The following is a 22589-nucleotide window of genomic DNA, read 5'->3' as shown; positions in this document are numbered from 1 at the left end:
GGGAGGGAGCCTGCTGTCAGCTGGGGCAGTTTCCCAGTGTGGCAGTGAGGCTGTCACCCAGCTTTATTTTAAAACCAGTGGTCCTCAGCATTGCCAGTGATTCATTGCCTCTTAATTCAAAAGTTTTTGAAAATAACTTTGAAAATGATGTGTAATTTAATTCTGTTTTAACTTAACGTACCATAAGAACTTCTGTTTTCTACTCAAATTTCTCCTGCATTGGACTTCTGAATGGTGTGCTGAGCATTTTGTGGTTTCTGCGGGGCATGCAGGTATGAAGAAAGAAAAGCAGGCGCCCTGAGTAAGAGGTTAGACTGAGACTTACAGTAATGTTAAAAGGATCTGCACTGCTTGTTTCCCATGAACTAACCTGAAGCTGCATTGCCTTAAGAAAGACTGAGCGTTGTTAGACATTAGTGAGCCTCGATGCCCGTGGCCCATTATGATTCAGCAGTGGCTACGGCTGGAATAATTCTCTTGTGGGGATGGAGTTTATTACAGTTGTTCTCTCAGTGACCCCCCTGCGTTCTGCTGCTTGGGTGAGTGAAGAGAATTCTGCTTGAGCAAAGCAGCGAGTTTTTCTAACCGAGTGGGCTGGAATGTGTGTGATTTCTTTTTACCCATGAAAATGATTGACTTTTTCATTTATCTTCACTTCCGATTGCCTCTCGTGTGCTCCAGCTGCTTCTCAGCCTTTTGAATGGTATTTTCCCCCCTTGGTAGGGGATGATCAATGAAATTCCACTCTGCTGTTTTATGAAGGCTGTTGCAGTGGCCCTGTGAGCCTGCTGATACCAGCCTTACTTCTTAAGACATGCATCACATGTCAAGAGCCCTGAGGAACTTTTTCTTCTGACCTCGCTCAACACTCAAATATTGTCCTGTGGACATCTAATGAAAAGAGTACAACCTTATTTTTTAGGAGATCGGCCAATCTAGCCCAAAGGTATAATAAAATTCCAAACTTTGCTTTTAGGAATCATCTTTTGTAAGTAACGTTTTTCAGAGTTAAGTGGAGGTATGTAGTTGTGAAATGAAATAACGAGGATCAGTGCCTTGAAGCTGTGTAAGGTTTTATGCTATGGTGGTGACTCGGTTTCATGGGGGTTTACATGATGTAAAAATGGTTCCTTTTGCCCTAGAAAGCATTTCAGTACCAACTTACTCTGTCCTGTCCTGCTGCTGGTCCTTTTGTAATGGGTTTGGATGTAAGCTGATGCTCCCCATAAAAGAGTTCAGACAATTATTTGGTCTGAAGCAATCTGTCTTGAGGTGCAGGTGCTTTCCAGTCACTCCCATTAATCTGGAGAATGGCCTGGGTTTGTTGCTGGGGTTAATGCAAGGGCAAAGGTGCTGTGCTGGCCCAGCAGATTGGCTGTGAGGATCCTGGTCTGCACTGGCTGCATGAATTTGCATGGCGCTGGGGGAGAAAATATGGCTTCTGAGCAGTAGGAGGAGTTGTGTAAATATGGTCTGTGCTCTGACAGTTGATGGATAGAGAAAGTGTTATTTCCTTGTGTGTGAGGGGTATGCTGTTGCTCGTGCACAAAGCAGGTTATGTTGCTGCTAACAGCTGGGTACCTTAAAATATTTTACAGCCAGGTGGAGTTAGACAACAAATCTGATCTATGATATGAACATGGCCATTAGAATTCTGCACTTTTGCCTGTTAATGGCATCACAGAATAGTGACAATCATATAAGCATCGTTTAACATCGTTGCCTTGTACTCTGTTCATTTATATATGCTTTCATTCATAGCCAACAAAACTGAAACTCTAAGAAACATCTGATAACTAGGATATCCCACGGCGATTATTCAGTAGGTTGTAAGTACTGTAAGTCAACCCTGCCCGTGGCGGGGGGTCAGGGCTCGATGGTCTTTAAGATTCCTTCTGACTGAAGTCAGGCTGCCCAGTGAGGTGCAGGCTCGTCCCTGGAGGTCTTCAAGAGCCACGTGGATGTGGCACTGAGGGATGCTGTAAGTGGCTGTGGGCTGATGGTTGGACTGGATGATCTCAGTGGTCTTTCCCAGCCCTTCTGTGATTCTACTTCAACTTATTGTACCAGAGCCCGCTTTCTGAGTTAACCAAGAGACTTCCCATTTCTTTTTGTTCTTTGGTTCACTCTTGTGATACTGCAAAGACTGCCTCTTTCACTTCAGCAGCCTGTGAATAGTAACCTGTAACCACTGCGAAGGTCCTGACGTGCCCTGAGATCTGGGGAGGATGCATGTAGTAATGATGGTATGAGTTCAGACTGGGGGAAGAAGAGTAATCGTAAAGCTCAGTGCAAAGTTGCATCAGCATTTTAAAGTTGTTAACGTATGGAAGTGGGATGACTATTTGCTATTTTTTTTCCTTAACCTTGCCATTTTGTAATTCTGGATGAAATCTGGACACAAAGATTTCTGTCCGTGCTGAGTCCCAGGTCCTGGCAGCAGGATCTTGGTTTCATGTTGTATGCCAGCTGGCCCCGCGCCTTCAGAAGAAAGCACAGAGAGCATTTTGTGCTTCTTGGAGGTGTTTCACTCCACACACAGCCATGAGGAACCCCCTCCATTGTAAAGTAAACTGTTCTGTATTACTTTGGTTCGACATTTATGGAAGTGTAAATGCTGTGGTGTTATGGCCAAATGATGAGGTGTAGACTACAGGGAAAAGCGCCCATGTGAAAGGAGCTTTGTACCAGGGAGCAAAGCGATGTGCTCTGACTTTGAACAGTATGGGCTATAAAGCAGAAAAGCAAAGAGCAGAAAATTGAAACCATCATGAAAGTGTCAGGTCTGGGGCATTTAATACAGAAGTCTATCCTGATAAATAAGTGGCATATGCTTAGGATATGGTGGATCAACACATGACTGGGGGAAGCATTTAGTGCATTAAAGTCTTATGCTGTTGAGGCTTTTTGTGAGGTACTGCATTGCAAACAACAGAGATACTTTTGGAAACCCTGGGAGAGGACTCTTTTATCTTCTGAGCTGTCACACAGAGAAAAATTCACTTGGATAGAAAACAAGGTAACCTAATATTTCTCAGACTTCTATAGATCCTGCAGGGCTGTGTGTAGAACTTACCCTGTCTATAACATGAACAAGAATTTATACATCTTAGTAATCTGTCATTAAAGGGGAAATAAGACACAATAATGCCCTCAGTTCCATTCAGGTCAGTGGGAAGCCTTTGGTGCTTTTCCTACACATACTTAAAGCTCTCAGCTTGCTAAACGAGCTGTGACCTTGAAGGTGTCTGTTATGTGCAAGTCACAGGAGCAGACATTAAGAATGGACTTAATTTTGTTGTGCAAGGAGTCAGGGCATGTCGGGCTGCTGGGATGTGTATCCTCCAGAAGTGCCGTGCAACATGTTGGAATCGCTTTGTAAACTTTTTGCTGTACCTGCAGGAGACCTTGAACTATAAACCAGCATTTTATTATCGGCGTGATGCCGGACTCTTGCTGTAATGCCAGTGTCAGAAAGATTGTTAATAAATAATGAACAGCTGAATGAGCCAAGGGCTGACCTTTTGTAGAACACCATCTGTCACAGGAGCTTCACTTGATCTTTACTTCTAGTGTTGATTTCTTTTCTGTCCCCCTTTGGGGATATTGCAGTTTTCAGTCTTATGAATAGCTTTTGTCTGACTTGTAAAAACTCTTGTAAAATTGAGAGGTTCTCAGCTTTCACAGAGACAAATATTTGGGGAACTAAATCACAGATATTTGTGGAACTGCCAGTGACTGTAAATTACCCTCCTCAGACCAAACAGATGTAGCAGAGGAAAGTTCCTTTAAAAAGTCCCTGGCTCCTGTGAGTTAGAGGGAATGTCTGAGAGCTTCCTTGGGACAGTAGATTATAACCTGAATTTACAGCTGCTGTGTGTTCCACCTTCTATATTTTCTGGTAATGGTAAAGTAGGGAGGGAAAAATATAGGGAAGGAGTTTGCTTAGCACGTATTTTTCAGATGGGGCTCACTCCTGGGACCTCAGATTGATCCTGCATGCAGTTAGAGGTTACCTGTGCGCGAGCAAATGGGCTGCAGGGGGTGAACCTCCCAGCCCACTGCTGGGCAGGCCCTGCGTGAGCCTTGCAGGGCGGTTTGGGAGGGTGCTGCAGAGAGAGAGAGGCACCTTTAATTCAGGTTGTCCCTGAATGAGTCCTCTTTAAAAGCGTGCGTGTTTGTTCGCTGCTGTTTTGTATGAATGGCAGCATGGTTCCAGCTGCTCCCCCGGCCCTGGCGGCGGTGCCATCAGTTGAGGAAAATGGTAATCAAATGTGTTATAACACAGAATTCCTATTCTTAATTCTTTATGATTTGAATGTCTTGAATCATGGAATTTGGATATAGGGAAAATCTATTATGTGATTTATCCTGTCTTTTCAGCCAAAATTGGATTGTGCCCTGCAGTGTGTTTTCTAATATTGCATGGAATCTGAAATGTTTCAGCTGATGAAACTTCTGACACTTGGCCGGGAGGTGATTCTAAAATGCCATCAATCACAGTGCCATGAAGATCTCCTCAGTGCTCCACCTGAGCCAAGGAAGAATTTCCTTATTTCTACCCGCTATAAATTTTCGACTGTCTACAGAAATGTTGTGTTTCACACCTCAGTGTCTGATACTCTCATTTTTGTGCACTGCTCCAACTGCATTGTGCTTGCTTTGGCGTGGCAGGGAGGCCACTTGCTGTGAAGCTTGTTGTGTATTGTTAGCTGCTTTCTGTTCCGTTTTCTCTTAATGCTCAATTGAAGGTAGTTTAGAATTAGCTCGTTTTAGTCTCTGTATCCAGTTGGCATTATGACTCCTTGCTTGCTATGACTGAGGGAAACTAATTTCTAGTTCAACATGTTGTGAGGTCCTATTTCAGAACAGTTTTCTGCTCTGTCTTGGCTGCAGTTCAGATGTGAATTATTCCCCTTCCTACATGTTCGCACAATGATTGTGTTAATTGCGTTTGCCATATGAGAGATGCTGCGGAGATGGACCTAACTGCATGCAGATCGCATAGATATGACTCAGGATGCTGAAGGCAAGGAGCGTATGGGTGAGAAGTTCGTGTTTGGAGATGCCATTTGCAGTCTTCAGTGGGAAAGCAAATCTTTGTGTTCGGGAATCCTCCTCCAGTGGTGTTGCTGTGATATGACCTGCCTTTAGGGAATGCAACGCGGGCGTTTGCTAATTTAGACGGCAGGGTGCTTGGAGTGCAGCCCACAGCTATGGCACAACACACACGTGGTCCTGACAGCTGGGTGCAGGCTGTGCAGGTTAGCAGTGCTGTGTCGGGATCGGTATTTCCAGGAGTTAATTCGGGACCGGCTGTGCGTCAGTAGCCCTCCAATTTATGCAAAAAGTGACCTTTGTCTGCAATTTCTTTTTCCTGTTTCTGTCCTCCCTTTACAGTCTTTTTCTCTCCTAAAGAGTGCTGACGGGAGCTTTCTTCTTGTCATTTTGGAGATCGTCAACAAATTCTGCGGAGAGGTGACCTCCATTATGAGAGAGAGATCGGCATTTGGACGGAGCCCAAGCTCGAGTGCCAGAGCCCTCCTTTGACTGGCAAGGTGACATTGTGTGTCATATCAGCATTCACGACCAGCTCCCTTCTCCGCAGAGAGTAATTATTTCTTTCGGAGAGAAAGGTCCAATTTGCTGTAAAGAACAGAGCCCCAGGTAACAGCAAAAGGAGCCTGCCCTAAGCTCCCTTGACATGAAAGCGGTACAAAACCGAACCTCACACCGCAGCAGCTGCTCTGCTTGATTTATTAGGTTTATTTTTACTTTCCCCCTGTCAGATGGGGTTGGGCTGTTGACACTTCAGCTTGCTCTGTCTGCAGCTCGGCAGGCAGGGGCTGCTGAATTGCAGGTGACACAACTGCCGGCGCTGCAGCTGCCTGCTCCATGCACGGAGCTTTGGTGCCGTGTCTGCACCTTTCATACAGATCATAGGGTTTATTGCTTTAAACTGCTGCTCAGCTGAAGATAATGGACGCTCTTCAACTTTCTTTCATGCTGCAGCGCAAGCGCAGGGAGGCAGCCAGGAGCTCTGGGGTCTCCTACTCTGACTTGAAATTAGATACAAGAAGGGAGCTCTAGGTTTGTGAAGCTGGGATTCTGCTGACCTTATTCTGGGGGTTAAATGCTTTAGCTGAGGTAAAGCACTCTGGGGAAGTGTGCTTGTGAAACCCTGTAGGAGTCTGAGCTCTGGAGGAGCCCATTGCTGGGTCAGACAGCACCCAGTGATGCTGTGCCCAGCAACAAGCACCGGTGTGGCTCTTAGCAGCCTCTTAACTTATGCTTCTAATTGAGCCTGCAGAGTTTTACTGATGGGTCTGCTGCTCATAAGAATGAGGGATTCTACAGTCCTCTTAAACCGAGGAAACAACTTTATTTGAGTCAAAGTACATGGAAAGATAAAACTTGAAAGTCAATTGACTCAAATGTGGAAAAAAAATGCAGCTTGGTTATTATGGCACATGCTAAATTTTAATAGCATTTAGAAAGTGTTTTGTGGGGTAGAAAAGAGAAGCAAGCCTATCAAACCTCAGCTGTGTTCTGTTTTATAGTGCAGAACATTTTTCTACTACCATCCAAAGGCTTTAAAACGTAATAACACATGGTTGAACCCAAGGGTTGTAAGATATATGTTAAAAGCATGCATATAAGGGAGTAGAAAGAGTAATTCCACTGCAGAGCAGGAAGGATTTAAGCAGCAAAGCTCTCAGTGGAAAACTCCTCTTGCTTTCTTGTGCTTCGCAGATATTTACTGACACGTAACGCTACTTGAAGAATAACATTTTGGAAACTTTTGATGTAAAAAAAAAAAGTGAACCTGAAGAGTTTGAACTGCTGCTCCTCATTTCTTGAGCAAGCACTGTTGCAGCTGATTGTCTGGTGTTCATTTGTACTGTTTACTTTTCACTGTATTTCTTCTTTAAAGACACAGTGCTTTTTTTGCACAGATTTAAATCCTTTCATCGTTATCCACAAACGAGCAAGACCTTCTGCACTTGCTGCAAACAGCTGCAGAGCATTAAGCTGGTGAGCCCAAAGCCAGTATAGCTGAGGTGCTCTGCCTCATCGCTGTGTGCCTTGCTTTTAGTAACCACACCAAAAGCTGAACTAAAAGACTGAGTGCATTCTGCTCTTTCTTCTAGTGAGGTAGGAGCTGGTGAGCAGCCTTCCCAGGTGAGTTAGCTAAGACGTTTACTTGCACAGCAGCCACTGTGAACTAGCTCTGTTACTTGAGTTTTTAAAAACTGAATTTGTAGGCATCTCAGCGTGGGTCTGCTGTGCAGTCAGGGCCTGCTCTGTGCTCCAGCTGTCCGAAATGCTGTCCGTATTTCAGCCGTCACCCCCATCAGAGGTGTGAACAGCTGATGCTGAAGAGACCGAAATCAACTGCACTGGGATGGTGTTAGCAGGGGCAGCTGGGCAGGCAGCCTGTGGCTGCTCGCCTCGGGGGCGGCTGCGTAGCTCTGAGTGGATGCACTCTGGCAGATCAGCTGCTGCTATTTATGCATTTTCTCCTCTGAGTAAGTTTTAAAAATTGAGCACGCTGGTCATGGAAGGTAAAAATCTGTCTGTGCAGCCTTTGAGTGGAAGGAGCACTGCTGCTCTCTGGGTGTTCTGAATTCTGGCTTGTGAGAGTCACCTCAGAGCACAGTGCTGAGATGGAAATTCCACAGCCTTTGTGGCAGCCGGGGCACCAAATCAGGAACATACCTTTAAAAGCACTGCTATAAATACATTCTTTAATTAATATTGCACTGATAGTGTCAGAGATTATGAGGAATAATTACTGGGCCAGCTATCTAGAAGCGTGGCAGAAGGATGCATTGACCATCCTTCACAGCATCCATATGCAGCACAGTAGTGATTTCTTTCTTTAGTCTTGCAGATCAGAAGGACTGGTGCTGTGGCAGGTTTTAGAGCCTGGGTGGGTTTTTCTGCGCTGAAGGCTCCTACTGCTTCTGTGTAATGAGAAGTTACAGCACACATATGCAGACTAGTTAATTTTTTTCAAAAAAGCTTTTCCTTTGCTGTAGCAACTCACCTCTGGCTCTCAGCAGCTTAAAGGAGGTGAGATCTGAGCGCATTAAAGCCCTTCTATATAAATCTGAAAATGGCTTGTGCCTTTCGAGCGGGAGTCTTATCAGATCAAGAATATCTGAGAAGTTAATCTGATGTCAGTTTCTGTGGAACCTGCGTTACGCTACGAACAATGGCATCCACTCTGCTGTAAAGCATCCCACTGGTGGAAGGAATGGTGAGAAGAGAGAAGGGAAAACAAGGGAAGGAAAGCTGGTCTCCCATTTCCAACAAGAGCTGCAAGACTGGGCAGGCACAGAGCTGGTGTGGTGGTTCCTATTTCATGTATGCGAATGGATAGTCCCATACAGGTCAGATTTTGAACGTTTCCATGCATACTTGTTTACAGACATACTTTAATACTTGATGCTCGGCTGAACATGAGCCGACAGTGTGCCCAGGTGGCCAAGAAGGCCAATGGCATCCTGGCTTGCATCAGAAACAGTGTTGCAAGCAGGAGCAGAGAGGTGATTGTTCCCTTTGAATTGAATATAGATTCAGCACTTGTGAGGCCGCACCTCGAGTACTGTGTCCCGTTTTGGGCCCCTCACTGCAAGAAAGATATTGAGGCCCTGGAACGTGTTCAAAGGAGGGCAACAAAGCTGGTGAGGGGTCTGGAACACAGGCCATATGAGGAGAGGCTGAAGGAGCTGGGAATGTTCAGCCTGGAGAAGAGGAGGCTCAGGGGAGACCTTATTGCTCTCTATAACTTCCTGAAGGGAGGTTGTAGTGAGCTGGGGGTCGGCCTCTTCTCTCGTGTCATTAGTGATAGGACCAGGGGGAATGGTTTCAAGCTACGGCAGGGGAGATTCAGGCTGGACATGAGGAAGTATTACTTTTCAGAAAGGGTGGTCAGGCACTGGAATGGACTGCCCAGGGAGGTGGTGGAATCACCGACCCTGGGGGTGTTCAAGGAAAGACTGGATGTTGTGTTGAGGGACATGGTTTAGTAGGAGCTATTGGGAATAGGTGAACGGTTGGACTGGGTGATCTTTTAGGTCTTTTCCAACCTTAGTGATTCTATGATTCTATGATTTAATGCACGTGGCTGTTTGAATGCACTCATGTAACAGGGGGACCTGTCAAAAATGCATCCAGGACTGAGATGTGCAGGAAAGCACTTCTTTCTCTTATGCTCCTGTAGTTCTAAGCTTTGGAAGCCTGTACGTTACCTGAGGAGCAGTATTAATCCTCAGCTTCTAAACAAAGATGCTGCCTTTAACAGAGCTTGCTTTGAAACATAACTCATGGAGTTGTACAAATACCTCATCAATAGTGCAGTGGCTCATTGCATTGTCCTTAGTGCATGGAATCTTCATTATTTGCGCTGTTGATAAAAGGCAGTGTTTTTAGCAGATCTGCAGTACTCCATTTAACTGAGAACAATGATTTATTCCCCCCTTGCTATTGGACATCCTCTGTTTCTCTAGCTAATAAAGAACACTTGCTCTGCGGGGGCCAGTGGGAAAGAATGGCTCTGTGTTTCTCAAAAGCAGAAAAAGAGCAGAAGCAGTGATTGAGAGTAGAAAAAATGTATTAGAAAAGCTCCTTTTCCCTGTGGAATGGTATCAAAATGCACGTGCGTATGTAGGAAGGTCAGCTTTGCCTGTGAGTAATGCAGAAGGTGCCTTGAGTCTTGCTGGGTTCTGCTGTAGTGTAACAGTTTGTGGGTGCTGGATGCGCCTCCTTTTCCAAAACTCTATTCAGTTGTTATTTCCAGTTGACTGCTGCTTTTGAGATGTGTCAGCTAGCCAGCTTTTAATCCATTAAATGTGTGCTGCAGATAATGGATAGCACTATTCTTTTTATATTAGAATGCTGTTTGCTACTAAGTAAAATGCTGTACAAAATTTTAAGTACCTTATAAATACATTACCTTCGTCAGCCCAACTTTGAATATCCTCAGAGCTATTTCCCACAAAAGCAGGTTGGCATTAGTTATGGTCACATCCTCTAGTTCCATTTTAATTGAATTCCACCTTCACTTTTCCACTACTTTGCGTGGGACTGTTTGTCCAGTCGGCCCAGTACAGATGAATGAGAGGTCCATTCATTCTGCTTGACCTCTTTGGATGTATTTTGCAGGATGTAGGCGTTAGGTGTAACTGAAAGTTCTTGTGCTACAAGGACCAAATGCAACTATATAACAGTGAAACAAATATACAGTTCTGTTTATTACATGCATTTATTGAATATAGCTAAGAACTAAAACCAGCCAAAAATAGTGTTTCTGGTTCCCTTATAAAAAGCAAGGAGCCATGATGTAAAAATAAGCTCTTAGCACTCCTGTGAGTGTTCAGCATGAAAATGAGGTGCAGCGTTGCTACTGTCTGAGATAAAAGGCTGTAAAATGGAGGAGGTGGCGGCGCAAACAGGATATGGCTGAGTGCACAAGGCCAGCAGAGAGGTGGTGGGAACTGAAGAGATCAGCAGGGAAGGAGCAGTTGGCTGTTCGTGGTGGGAGACGTGTTGGATGAAGTGTATCAGGTGCATCAGTGCAGATGACACGTCATGGTTTCATCCTGGTTTTGGTAGGGATACAGAAGGGCCAAAAGGCAGATGAATTTTTTGGCTTCCTCCAGTAATACGTTAGAGTAAAGCAGCAGAGAAGCCTGTAAATTTGCTTAATCCTAGGGGAAATATTCTTGCTTCAATCTGAAGAGTGTTCTTATTTGGGAGTATGTTTCCAGTTATTTGCAACGCGCTAATTACCCTGTGGCAGAACCTAAGTGGGTGTAAATTGTCGCATCTCTGCTGACTTCAGTGGAACTGTGGCAATTTGCACTTCATGAGGATCTGTCACCCAGATTCCTGCCAAATTTGAGAATCTAACTTGGCTGAGGAGCCTCAGACTCGTGGGAATGCAGAAGCCAGCAAGCGTTCTTCAGGGCTTAAAATTCTGTGTGTCTCATTGATTTGTCAGCATTTGTGTTTGTTATTCAATACACCACAGTAATGTGCAATGGATACTTGAGCCACCTCAGCCGAGAGAAAGAAATCCTGCTTCAGATTGCCGCTGTTGCCATGGAAACTGCTGCTGCTGTACCCGCAGCTCTCCGTGAGCTGGAGAGGGGAGTTCTGTAATAATTCATACAGAGGAGGTAGCAGCGCGACCAGCCTTCAGAGACCTCTCTGAAGTTGAAAATGTGGGCACGGTTCGTGCCTTTCGTTGCATCTTTTGACGTGATGGTGCATCTGGCCGGGATGCTGCGTGTCCGAGGCAGCAGAGCTGCCCTTCCTCCCAACACCACGAGTTTCACAAACAGCCCAGCCTTGCTCTGAGAGCAGGATAAGGGGAAGGTGACTCCTTGTGATGGTAAATAGTTTAAGCATGGAATTCCAGGCAGACGGGCATAAATGCAGGCTGTTTGGCTGCCTAACATCCTGGCGTTTCCTGTTGTAATGGCATTTTAATTGATCGATCCAAATAACAAAGATTGGTGTTGTCTGCTCCCTCCACAGCTTTCTCAGCTCAGCATCATCTTGGAGGCAAACAAAAATGGCTTCGTGGGGGTTGACCTGAAATGAAGTGTTAAGAATTGCAGAATCATTAAGGCAGGAAAAGACCTCTGAGATCCCCAGGCTGAACCCAAACCCATCCCCACTGTGCCCCCTGACCACATCCCACACTGCAGCTGTGTTGGATGCTTGCAGGGATGGTGACCCCACCACCCCCCTGGGCAGCTGTGCCAGTGCAGCACTGCTCTTTCTGCAAAGGAATTCTTAATATGCAACCTGATACGGTGGATCCCATGGCTCAACTTGAGGCTGTTCCCTCTTGTCCAAGCAGCAGCAAGCATCAGGCTCACCAAGAAATGAACTAGAAATTAGTGTGCAGAATGTGAGTGTCTGGGGACTCGCAGGAGCTTTCTGGCTGATCTTCTCCTGTAACAGAGGATGTCGAAGTCTGGCTGCGGTGGCTTCAGGCTGTGAGGGTTCTCTCAGTCTGTCTCTGTCATCTGAAATGTTCCATCCATGCAGGGAAAGCCTTGCTCCTTGAGCCGGCGGCTCTGACTCAGTTCTGGTGAGCTTAATGCTCAGTGTTTGCATAATTGCTGCAGCCCTGGTGCTTCTGCAACAGCTCTGTGTGAGTCACCTCACCGGAGTGTGAAGTGCTTTTTTTTGTTGGCTGGAGCCAACTGTGTCTCACACCACCAAAGTTACTCTGCCAGGTGACGGCACAGACAAGCAGTCACACGATGAAAACCAGAAAAGGCACCGCACTGCAGTTGATGAATTGCACTTTCCATCCCTTGTCCCTGCCTTCAATGAAGGTCTGTTGTTTTGCTTTTGTCTAAAGGTGTTGATAGAGATCTTCCTGGCTGCAAATCTCATCCAGGCACACTGACCACAAAAGCTTCCCTATAATTCAGGGGTGTCTGTTGACCTCCTGAATGGTTTTCTCTTGGGCTGTCGCAGTCAGGCAGCCAGCTGGTTTTGTGCGTCTACAAAGTCTGTAAAATGTTTCAAGTAATGATATCACTGGCTGGATGATACCCAAGAGCCTTGTGAGCCTCTGCCCCTGTGTTGGGAAAGAAATTCTAGTATCCCCTTGCTCTGCTCCTTCGTGGGTTCCATCAGTGTTTTTTCAACATCTTAACAGTGAGACTTCCGCACAAATCACTGTTATATAAACTCTCATAAGCTGACTTGCTATGTGATTCCTTCCCGTTTTTCTAGTTAGTACTTTCTGGTGGTATTTATTCATGGCATGTGTGGCTTTGAAATCATCAGTTCTTGGTGCTGACTTTAGTCAGGGTCTGAAATGATACAACCTTCCTTTACATTTCTTTTACTGTTTCCAGGTTCAGTTGTGCGGACTTTGTTAAGGAAGATAAATTCACAGGCAGGAGGAAATTTTCCAGAGTCTTATTTATCACCTTGGATTTGACAAGAGGGAATAGCTTCAGGTTGGGCTGGGGAGATCCAGGTTGGAGGTTAGGAGAAGTTTCTTCTCAGAAAAGTGGTGAGGAGCTGGAATGGGCTGCAGGGGGTGGGAGAGTGACCATTGCTGGGGGTGTCTGAGAAACGTTTAGATGTGGTACTGAGGAGCTTGGCTGGGGAAATGGTGGTGGAAAGTGGGCAGCTGGACTGGATGACCTTGGAGGGCATTTCCAACCACGGCGATTCTATTTCTCATCCCTTTTCTATTTCAGGGAGATCTAAATACTGTTAGACCCTATTTCCAGGTGAGAGAGAGAGACAAGTGAGATGGATGGGGAGTGCAGAAGAGGCTCTGGGGGTGGCCTATTGCCAACAGCTTCTGATTTACAGTATCTACCCGCTCTGTATTTAATAGTATTAATTCATATAAACATTGATATTTTTTTTAAGGTCTCAGGTCGCAGATTTTTATCTACGTTGGGCCTAATTCATTAACATTTTGCTTGTGCTGACATCCTTATCTGTGGCTTCTCTGCTCAGCTGTATGGGTATGTTGGCTGTGTAGCATTTACCAGCAGGGATGCAGCAAACTTGCCATCTGAGAGATGCCCAACTACTTGAAATACTTTCTAAAGCAGGGACTTTACCATGGTCAGTGCATGTTTGCCCTTTCTCAGCATTTAAGCACTTCTCACTGGGTGGAAGCAGCTGTGTTTGCTGTGGGAGGCTGTGAGCCAGCTCTGTACTGTCCTGCAGGCATCTGCTCATACAGTGTTGCCTTTGTGCCCTAAAGCTCAGGTGTTTGTCATGGACCAGAGCAAAGTGTGCAATGGATCTTTAATTCAAGTTCACCTTTAACATTCAGGATTGTTTTTACTTCAATTTCCAGCCCATTGTGGTGGATCATCATCTTCAGAGATTAGCTTTCCTCTGGGACTTTGCTTCTGTCTAGTAACTGAAATGCAGCGAGGCAGACAGAAATGCACACAAACCACATCTCCTGGCTGCTGGCAGCAAACGCTCTGACAGCGTGTCTGGATGCTGTGTTGTTAATCACATACAGATAACTGCACTCTTTGCTTGGATTGCGAGCTCTGGTGAGTGTTTAATGCACCGTGCTTTGGGCTGGATCTGGCAGATCCAAGCGGTGCTGCTAGCTGCCTGCAGTTGAGTTGTTGGCTCCATCAGCTGTCCAGTGCATTTGGTGCTCCCTCTTCATCCTCTGGAAAGAGAAGTTTCCCTTTTTTTTTTTTTTTTTTTTTTTTTTCTCCCCAGTTTTACTCCCAAAAGCTCTACTGTGGTCCTGCTTTCCCTCCACAAAGTGCAGTATTAAGCTGTGTTTAAATTACAGGTTGAATGGCCCCAAAGTATGTGTTGCTGAAAGGAAGAATCTGCAGTCGAGACTTCAGTAAATACCTGGTAATGCAATTAGTTGTACAGTGCCAGTGGCAGCAGTGGAGTTCTGCGGAGTTACACTGAAATCTAAGGAAATTAATACATATTATGTTTAATACTTGTGGTAAGAATACCAAATTGGAGCAGCTTATGTTTTGACATGTCTATTATTTATATGCAAATGCAGTCTTTTCTGCAGAACTTCTTGGAGATAAAATATTTTACAAGGAAGTTAAGGAAGAGGACATAATATGTTAATTTGCTGTTATACCAACTTTCTTACAGCAGTGGTACAACGCTGAAAGTTGAATTGGTTTTATTTAGCACTTTTATTAAGCAAATGAGAAAATGGACTCGCATCTTTTTCTGTTGGAACCCTCAGAAATATTTTTGTGATTAATGACTTATACTCTTTGGTGTTAGAAAGGCAGATGCAACCCTGAGATGCTGGAAGACGGGGCAATCAGTAGCTGCAGGCACTGAACAAGGCAGCATTGTTTGCAGTGCCATATGCGAGGTGTTCAGGGAACCCCAGCTGAAAGCAGAACAGGAAAGGACAACTCAAACTAATCAAGAAAATGGGTTGTTTTATGGGAAGAAATAAAAGACTTGTTTAGCTTGGTTAATCTGGCAAAGCGAAGGCTGAGAGGTGGTATGGCCATTGCATCCACAAATGTCAAAGAAATAAAGTGAGGAGGTGAAAAGCTAAAAGCTATGTAAACTGAAGGGCAGCGTTGGCACCAGGATTGCCTGGAGCAAGAACTGCAGCCCATAAACGCAAACTGAAGATGAGGAGATGATTTCCACTTATCAAAGCCTTGAGGTCCTGTCTGCACCTTGTTGTGTGGGCAGCTTTGTTAGGAAGGGGGGTGCTGAGTTGTGGGTGAGGCCCTGGAAAAGCCCTTCAGTTACGTCCCATGTCAAGATGAAAACAGGGCTGCGTAAGTTCAAGAGAACTGGGCAGATGGAGGTGACACTTGATGTTCCTGCTGAGAAATTGGCGATGCTGGTGAAAGCTACATTTCTAGATAGAAGAGTCCTTATCTTTGCCCTCTGCTTTTCCCCTCCAGCACAGTTTGTGCTGTATGAGAGGTGTGCTCGTTAATGACCCGTGGTGATGGGTTCATCACCGAGCACTGGGGAAGTTGCACCCTTATGGGATGGTGTAATCAATACTTAGGAGGCCCCAAAAGCTGCAATTAGCCCCGTGCTTCACAAATACCTGCCTCTATTATTCTTCACCGCATGACTATTTCTCGTGCTGCTGTTACCATCCCAATGAATTGCTTCATTTACAGATTTGAGATGGTGACTTCTAAATGTAAGGCTTGACTTCATGAAACCTCCCTGGGTGTCTGTAAATCCTGCAGAGCAGTTCACTGAGCTGCATTTGCTCATCCCAACTGTTGAGTTCTGTTTTTTTGTTCAAACAAACGTGCTGCAGACTGCATCTGGCTCTGCTCTGGTGCACATTCAGCTTTCTTGGCAGTACTGATTACACCAAAGGGTAAAGCATCCTCTCCAGGAGATGGTGGTGGGTTTGGCATTGGAACTGATAGGAATTTCCCAGGGTTGCTGTTACTGTTCTCACAGTGTGTCTGTATTCCTTTGGTTTGTTTTCTACTAATAGAGCATTTAATCTTAGCTGTTTGTAACAGCCACTGATATTTCTTTGAATAAATAAGCCTGTGCCGATATTTGCTTTAGGCTTTTAGCTGTTGTTTGGAGTTTGTTTCAACTTGTTTTTTGAGTATCTTCTCTGTGCTGATAGTTGGAATACTGAAATTTCCCAGTTGAATGCCCACAGCTCCATCAGTGCTCAGAGCCCCTCCAGGCTGACCTTGGCAGTCTTGGGGTTGGGCACCACCATCCCTCTGGGCAGCCTGTGCCAGTCAGCTCCATTCTGCAAAGATCTAATTATTTCCCATCAAAAGGGAATGGATGCTGTTACTCTGTGGGTTAATCAGTCAGCTGGGGCACTGCCAATGTCCTCGATCCTAGTCCTGTGCAAACTGACATCTGGGGTGTCCGATGCCCGTACAAATGGACAAACAGAGCAGCCCCCAGGCACACGTGTCCTGGCTCACGGCCCTTTCCTGTCATGCCTGCCGTGCTGCCCAGCAGTTGGGCTGTGTCTCATGCCTGGACTGAGGGCTGGCACAACAAGGCTGGGAGGGGAACCTTTCCCACCATTCTCTCATTTTGCATAGTAGCAAAACAGTTTGAGGTCTGTTCTCGTAGAATAAGGTAATTGATATAAGCAATTTCAGTTCCCTTGAATATAACAGACCTCAAGTGTGAAACCTTCTTAGTTAATGATCAGCATAAAATAATTCTTTTTTTTTAGTGTAAGTTCTCAGTTAATTTTACAGTTCAGTTGAAGTGAAAATATCATTTAAATAGGGTAGCATTAAACCTGGTACTTATTGGACCCCCCGTCCTTTGTGTGAGAGCAGCTGGTTGTGTGGGTCACACGGGAGGCATCTGCAAACCAAAGGATGGGCAAGGCTGGGTCTGCCTGCAGCTCAAGGAGGGAATGTCACAAGCTGTGCTCTCCCTGAGCCCTGTGGGATGCTCAGCTGACAGTCACAGCCAGCTTCAGCCCCAGCACGAGGCAGTCGCTCTCATTGCTTGACTGTTTTAATATTTTATCCCAAATTGAAGTCGCAAGTGAACCTTGAAATAAGCGATACTCACTTTATAAACCAAATGCTATCCTTCAAGCGGTGGCATCCTTAATAGTGAGCTACTGCAAAGGTAAGGCCTAATTTATTAAGAGTGCATTAAAAAAAATTAAAAAAACCCAAGATTTGAAGATAACTTATTAATACTACATTCAGCTGTCCTTCTGCTCAGTTCAGTGCTGACCTAAAACAAGTCTTTGGTGTTGATCTGAAAATGCATTGATTGAGGGTAGCTATGAAAAGAGGGATGAATTGTGAAGGAGAAGTCAGCACAGGTTCCCTGTAATTGTTTGCTCTCAGCCTGGGAAGAACAAGGAGCTTTGAAGGATGCAGTCACCGTGAAGCTTTGTGTCCCTTGCAAAGGACAAAGGATGTGGTTTTAGCTTTTCATCCTGCTGCTTTCCTTCAAGGAGAGTATTAAGTACACATCATGATTGATTTTGTAGTGAGTCAGGTAAGAGCAGAGTTCCTTCCTGAAGGCAGAAGGGGTACATGGCCACACATTTGCATCTGCTAATGCCAAAATAGATATTGTTACACCGCACCAAAATGCAGCATTGCAACCAGTGAACACAGAAGAGTGACAGCAAAATAATTTCCAATTTAGAAGTTTAACACTGTACAGAAAAAGGTAATGAAGAAACAATTCTTTATGTAATTGGCTTGAACAACTCTTAGCATTTTACATCTGTTTAAAAGTTCTCTAGACAAGGAGCATCTACAGCTAAACTTCTAAACAAAACCAAAGCAGAGACTGTGGTTGAATTGTCTGCAAACTGAAAACTTTCAGTTTTCAGTTGACTCCTGTTGGGGAACTGATGGCTTTGGTCATAATGGAGCGCGTTGTCATGGACCAGGGCCTGTGGTGTTTTAGATTCTGGAAAACCAGAGGCTGATATGGGGTAAAGATGGATTCAGGAGTGCAATACAAATAAAAAGAAAATCGAGCTCTAGCTACTGATTCGAGCTTCATAAATACTAAACATCACTTTCTTGACATGGGGAAAATGCGGAATGAGAGATTTGTGAGCTGCCTTTAAACTGCCTCAGATCTGTTGTCTATTGATGTGGTGTGTCCCCAATAAATGGCAGCAACCCAAAGCTGCTCCTGTCAGAGGCATTGTTCCACAGTGCCCAGGAAAGCTGCAGTGTGCTTCTGTCTGCTTTCACCTCAATGATATCACATCTTCATTAGCTGCCCTACTGGTAATCTGCTGCTGATTGAGATTAATAGAGAAAATATTTTCTAAATATTTCTGCATGCGTTTTCATTAATCTTATGTTCAGAAGATTAATCTTGTGGGGCGACCTGCAGAAGGTGTTAATGGCAATTTTAGATGAGAATCTATCAAAAGTTTGAGGAGGTGCAGCAACGACTGCGGAGCAGCAGCGCGAGTCCCAGAGGAACGCCGGTGTCTGTCAGAGCTTGGTGCTTAATGGAAACGAAAACATTGCTCTTTAAAAGCTCTCTGAAGCAAAATGCAATCCTGACCCAGTGTGGGCCACGTTCCTGCCTCTGTGGGTTAAGTGTGGGACGAGAGCAAAAAGAACAGATGAATTATTTAATGCCTCTCTGTCCTCAGCGCTGTGCCGCCTGGGCTCTGTGCTCCACAGAACCAGAGGTGGGAAAAAGACACTGCGGGGATCATCGTTATACCTGTAGCAGTTAAGCAAAGCTCCAACGAAGTTGGAGGCTGCATCCCAAATGTGGGGAGCTGCCCCTGCACCATGATGTCCTATTGCTGCCCTGGTGCCTTCCTGCAGAGCTGCTTTGCTGCTGGCTGTCATGGCGCTGTGCGGTGGTACGGCAGAGGGAAATGGGCAATTCATAGGAAAGGGAGTGGGGTGTGATGTGTGTGTGATGGCCCTTATCTGTGGGGCTTCCTGTGTGCAGTGTGCTTATTGCTCCCATAGGGTATTTGGTCTTTCTGTTGTGATGTAGCAGTTCAGAAGGGAACGGTGACTGTGTGCCAACGAGAAGCTGCTACACATGTCTGTCTAGGGGGAGTGTGCCCTGGAAATGCATTTGTCCTCAGGGATTTTGTGCTCAAGGCCATTTTAGCCCATGCAGAGCAGTGTTTGGTGCTGACAAAATGCCTGGGGCGAGAATCACGCTGCCATGCAACTCTTGGCCCTGGTAGAAAGGGAAGAAGTCGGAGTTTCTTGTAGCAGCTGATCAGAAAGGAACGTGCTTCGTTCTGCTTGGTAAAAATGGTTTTCTCATGCTATTAGTGTGATAAAAACAGACTCTGTAAAAGTAGAAAGCTAGTGACAGTTCACATATGCTCAGATGTTACTGTAAGGCTTTCAGTAGGTCGTATGTATTGCTTGGAGTCATGGGAAGAAAATGGCTTTTTGCTGTATTTTGTCTCCTCCATACAGGAGTGTGGCTGCCCGGCCCCCCTCTGCTCCCTGCAGTTCAAGGGGGGCTCAGCAGAGAGCGGTTCTGGGAAGTTCTTTTGGGATTTATTTTTAATTCTTTTTATTACTTTTTTTTTTTTTTTTTTTTACAGTTACCAATAATGAAATTTGGCACAAAAGTGGAACTCTGTGTGTTATGTGGCTGCTGTTGGCACAGTGGTGATTTATTGTCCATTTTTACTTATGGAAGCCCGCTTGGTAAATTCCTTGTGACTTGTAAACCCGCAGGCAACGTGTTGGATAAAAGAGATGAATGGGACGGCTGAGGAAACAGATTTCTGCCTGCTCCTGGGACCGGTTTTTAATGATGCTTTCTGTAGCTTTAGCATACAGTCTGGGGAAGCCGGCAACCTAGAACTTTCTCCTGATTTTTGGGGTATTTTATTTTAAATGTGAGATGGTTTCATTGACGGAGGCAATACTGCTTTTCAATTTGGGGCTGTAGGGCAGCTGAAGGAAAGCTCAGGATGTGGTCAGAGCAAATGAGATACTTTATGCTGACAGCGGGCAGGTATTTGAATGTGTATTCTTGCCTTCTCTCCCAATGACTAATAAGTTTCTGTTTACCAAAATGAAGCAGCGCTTAAACCCGATCTGTTGAATGTTGTGTATGTCTAAAAGCTGTGAGCTACATGTGGAAGTATTGATCTTCTTTTAATCTGTATCTTTAGCCAGTGAAAATCGCGGAAGCTTTTGAAGTTCCTCTGTGCAGGCAGTGTCTCTGTAAGAAAGGAGCACACTCAAGGAATGGCCAAGGGGTTCTGCCATTGCAGTCCTGAAAAAAGTCTTCATGAGGCAGCAACAGCACCAAAACCTGCAGATAAAATGGGCTGGGATGACTGGAGAGGCCTCAGGAGCTGCACCCACCTGGGGCACCTTGCAGTATCAGGTCTTCACCAACATTTCTCTCCTGTCACCCAAACGGGCTTTCTGTTCTGCCATTCCAAACGAACACGAGTAAAACATTGACATTTTTCTGCTTGAGGAATGTCAGAAGCACTCTGCCCTGTTTGCTGGTTGTAGATTTCAGGTGCACTCATCTTGCGTTGGTGTTTGCGGGGCAGGAGAAGAGTATTTGTGTTGATTGCAAGCAATAGAAACCTGGTGTTTCCACAACAGCTCATCCAGAAAGATGTTCTTAAATGCTTGCTTCCTGTGGTTCCTGCCAGTGTGTGTGAGTGATAGCAAAGGTCTGAGGATTTTAAATTGGAATGGAAAGATTTACTATTGACGTACACAATAATTTGTTTTAGGTTGTGTTAATGCTTTTCAATTAAGGGATTCTTTGGAAAGAGTATGGAGTGTTTGGAATTCAGGAGCTGCTGAATGCATTAAATGAACTGACGTAAGGAATATTTCCAGTGATGGAGGAGTGGATGCTGGCCCTCAACACTCCCTTGCTGGCATACAGGCAGCTGTGCCACAACTACAGGGCTTTGCACAGTGTGCAGTGGGAGCTGCATTGCACACTGTGGCATGTCTATGAAGAACTGAGAGGTGCTGAAGGGAAGGTGTGGTGTGTCGAGTGTTGACTCACCAACTCCAGCATTTTCTGGCCTTAAAGAAATACTCTAAGTAGAGAACCGGACCAAGAAGTCAGCTCACAAAGCAGCTGGATGCCTCGCTTTGGAGGTACAGTCAGCAATAACACTGGGGCTAATTTTGCACAGGAGTGGCTGCCAAAAAAAGATTTTGGCTAAGTCTTCTGTTCCATTCTAGCACAAAATTAATCTATGACGAAGCTGTGCATAATTCATAGCTCCCAAAAGTTATTTCAGATATTTATATATTTATCAATTGGGTTTGGTCTGCGTCCCTGCTGCAGCCCTGCCCTGTGCTCTCCCATCAATGCCATTTTAGCCCATGCAGCTTTTCTGTCATGTGTGCAAGAGATCCTGGCTCAGGCAGCCTTTCACCAGATCTTGTGCAGTTTCCCTTCTGGCCCTGCGCAGTAATGATTTCCCCCCCCGAGATGACGTTCCACTGGGTAATAGCAGCTTCTAACTTCAGTACAGCCTGACTGTGTTACAGCTGCACCAAAGACCGGTGGGCTTCAGGAAGTGGTGTTTGATGTCATTTATTGGGTATTTGACATTTTCACTCTAAGCCAGCGTGAGCTTTCCCACCCTCCTGGCTCGCTGTCAGATTCCCTGTGGGATTTGTTTCCCCCTCATCTCTGCAGGTGTTTCTATTGAACGGTGCACCTGAGAGCACCCAAAAAAGAGTGCAGCTTCACAGTCTGCGTTTCCAAAGGGTTCAAGGTCAGGTGGATCTATTGATGCTGTCCCCCTTGACTATTCTCGCCCAAGCCTTCATCATAGCACTGCTATGCTCTGAGTTGTTCAATTATTCAGCCGTCCCTTTGAAATCCATCTCCAATGTTGGACTCTCCCTTTTCCCCAGTGCTGACTTCTAAAGCTTCTCTGTCCATTGAAAAAAAAAAAAAAAAAAAAGTATTTCCTTTTTATTCATTCTAACTTTCTCAGACGTTAATTTAATCAAGGGACCCTTTGTTCTTTATTACAACGTTTCCTTAGATGTAAGTGTTCAGTCTTCTCCCCACCCTCATCAACCTCCACTGAATCCATTCGGTCTCAGCTCTTCCAGCAGCTGAAGCAGGCGACGCAGACGTTCATAGTACAGGTTTGTATCTGATTTTCCATTTATGTTGTAGTAGACACGATTAAAGCCTTCAAGTAAAATCACAGCTAAATCCTGTCATAGCCTTGGCCATTATTTTTTTTGTTCTCCTATTAGGATTTTAAGCATTTCTTTGACATATTTTTATTGCGGGATTAGGAAGAAAACACTTGACTTGTTTGCAACATTCTCATTATATTCCCTTTATAACATTCCTAAAAGAGAATAAATACAAAATGCTTTTGTGTATTGTGGTCATATTTCAGACTGACTTTAATATGCTGCACTGCTTCCCAGCTCACAATTCTTCCAGCCTTGTGGTGGCAGTCAAGAAATCCTCATACCTGGAAAAAGGGCACAGGCTGCTGGAGCCCGCGTGGTGTGCAGGACCTGCACTGTTTGTGCTGCAGAGCTCTGGCTGTGGGTTTTGTGTATCCCATGTCAGGATGGGTGCAGTGAGAGCACTGTCTTGTGGGGGCA

At 45.2% G+C, this 22589-nt stretch overlaps 1 protein-coding gene across 2 annotated transcripts in view; it reads left to right on the top strand.

Moving 5' to 3' along the window:
- CAMTA1 (calmodulin binding transcription activator 1) overlaps positions 1 to 22589 on the top strand; it is a 203854-nt gene that overhangs the window by 89813 nt on the left and 91452 nt on the right. The window contains exon 1 of one of the 2 annotated variants that reach the window (XM_042887725.1): positions 5492 to 5558. The exons of the other annotated variant lie outside the window; for it this stretch is intronic. The gene's annotated coding sequence lies outside the window, so the exon portion shown is untranslated. Of the gene's footprint in view, positions 1 to 5491; positions 5559 to 22589 lie in introns of those variants that run through there. 2 annotated transcript variants of the gene reach the window in all.

Source organism: Lagopus leucura, unplaced genomic scaffold, assembly GCF_019238085.1.
Source record: "Lagopus leucura isolate 7727_CA_CO unplaced genomic scaffold, USGS_WTPT01 Super-Scaffold_100106, whole genome shotgun sequence".
Classification (NCBI taxonomy): Eukaryota; Metazoa; Chordata; class Aves; order Galliformes; family Phasianidae; genus Lagopus; species Lagopus leucura.
This window is presented reverse-complemented; position numbering and strand designations above follow the sequence as displayed.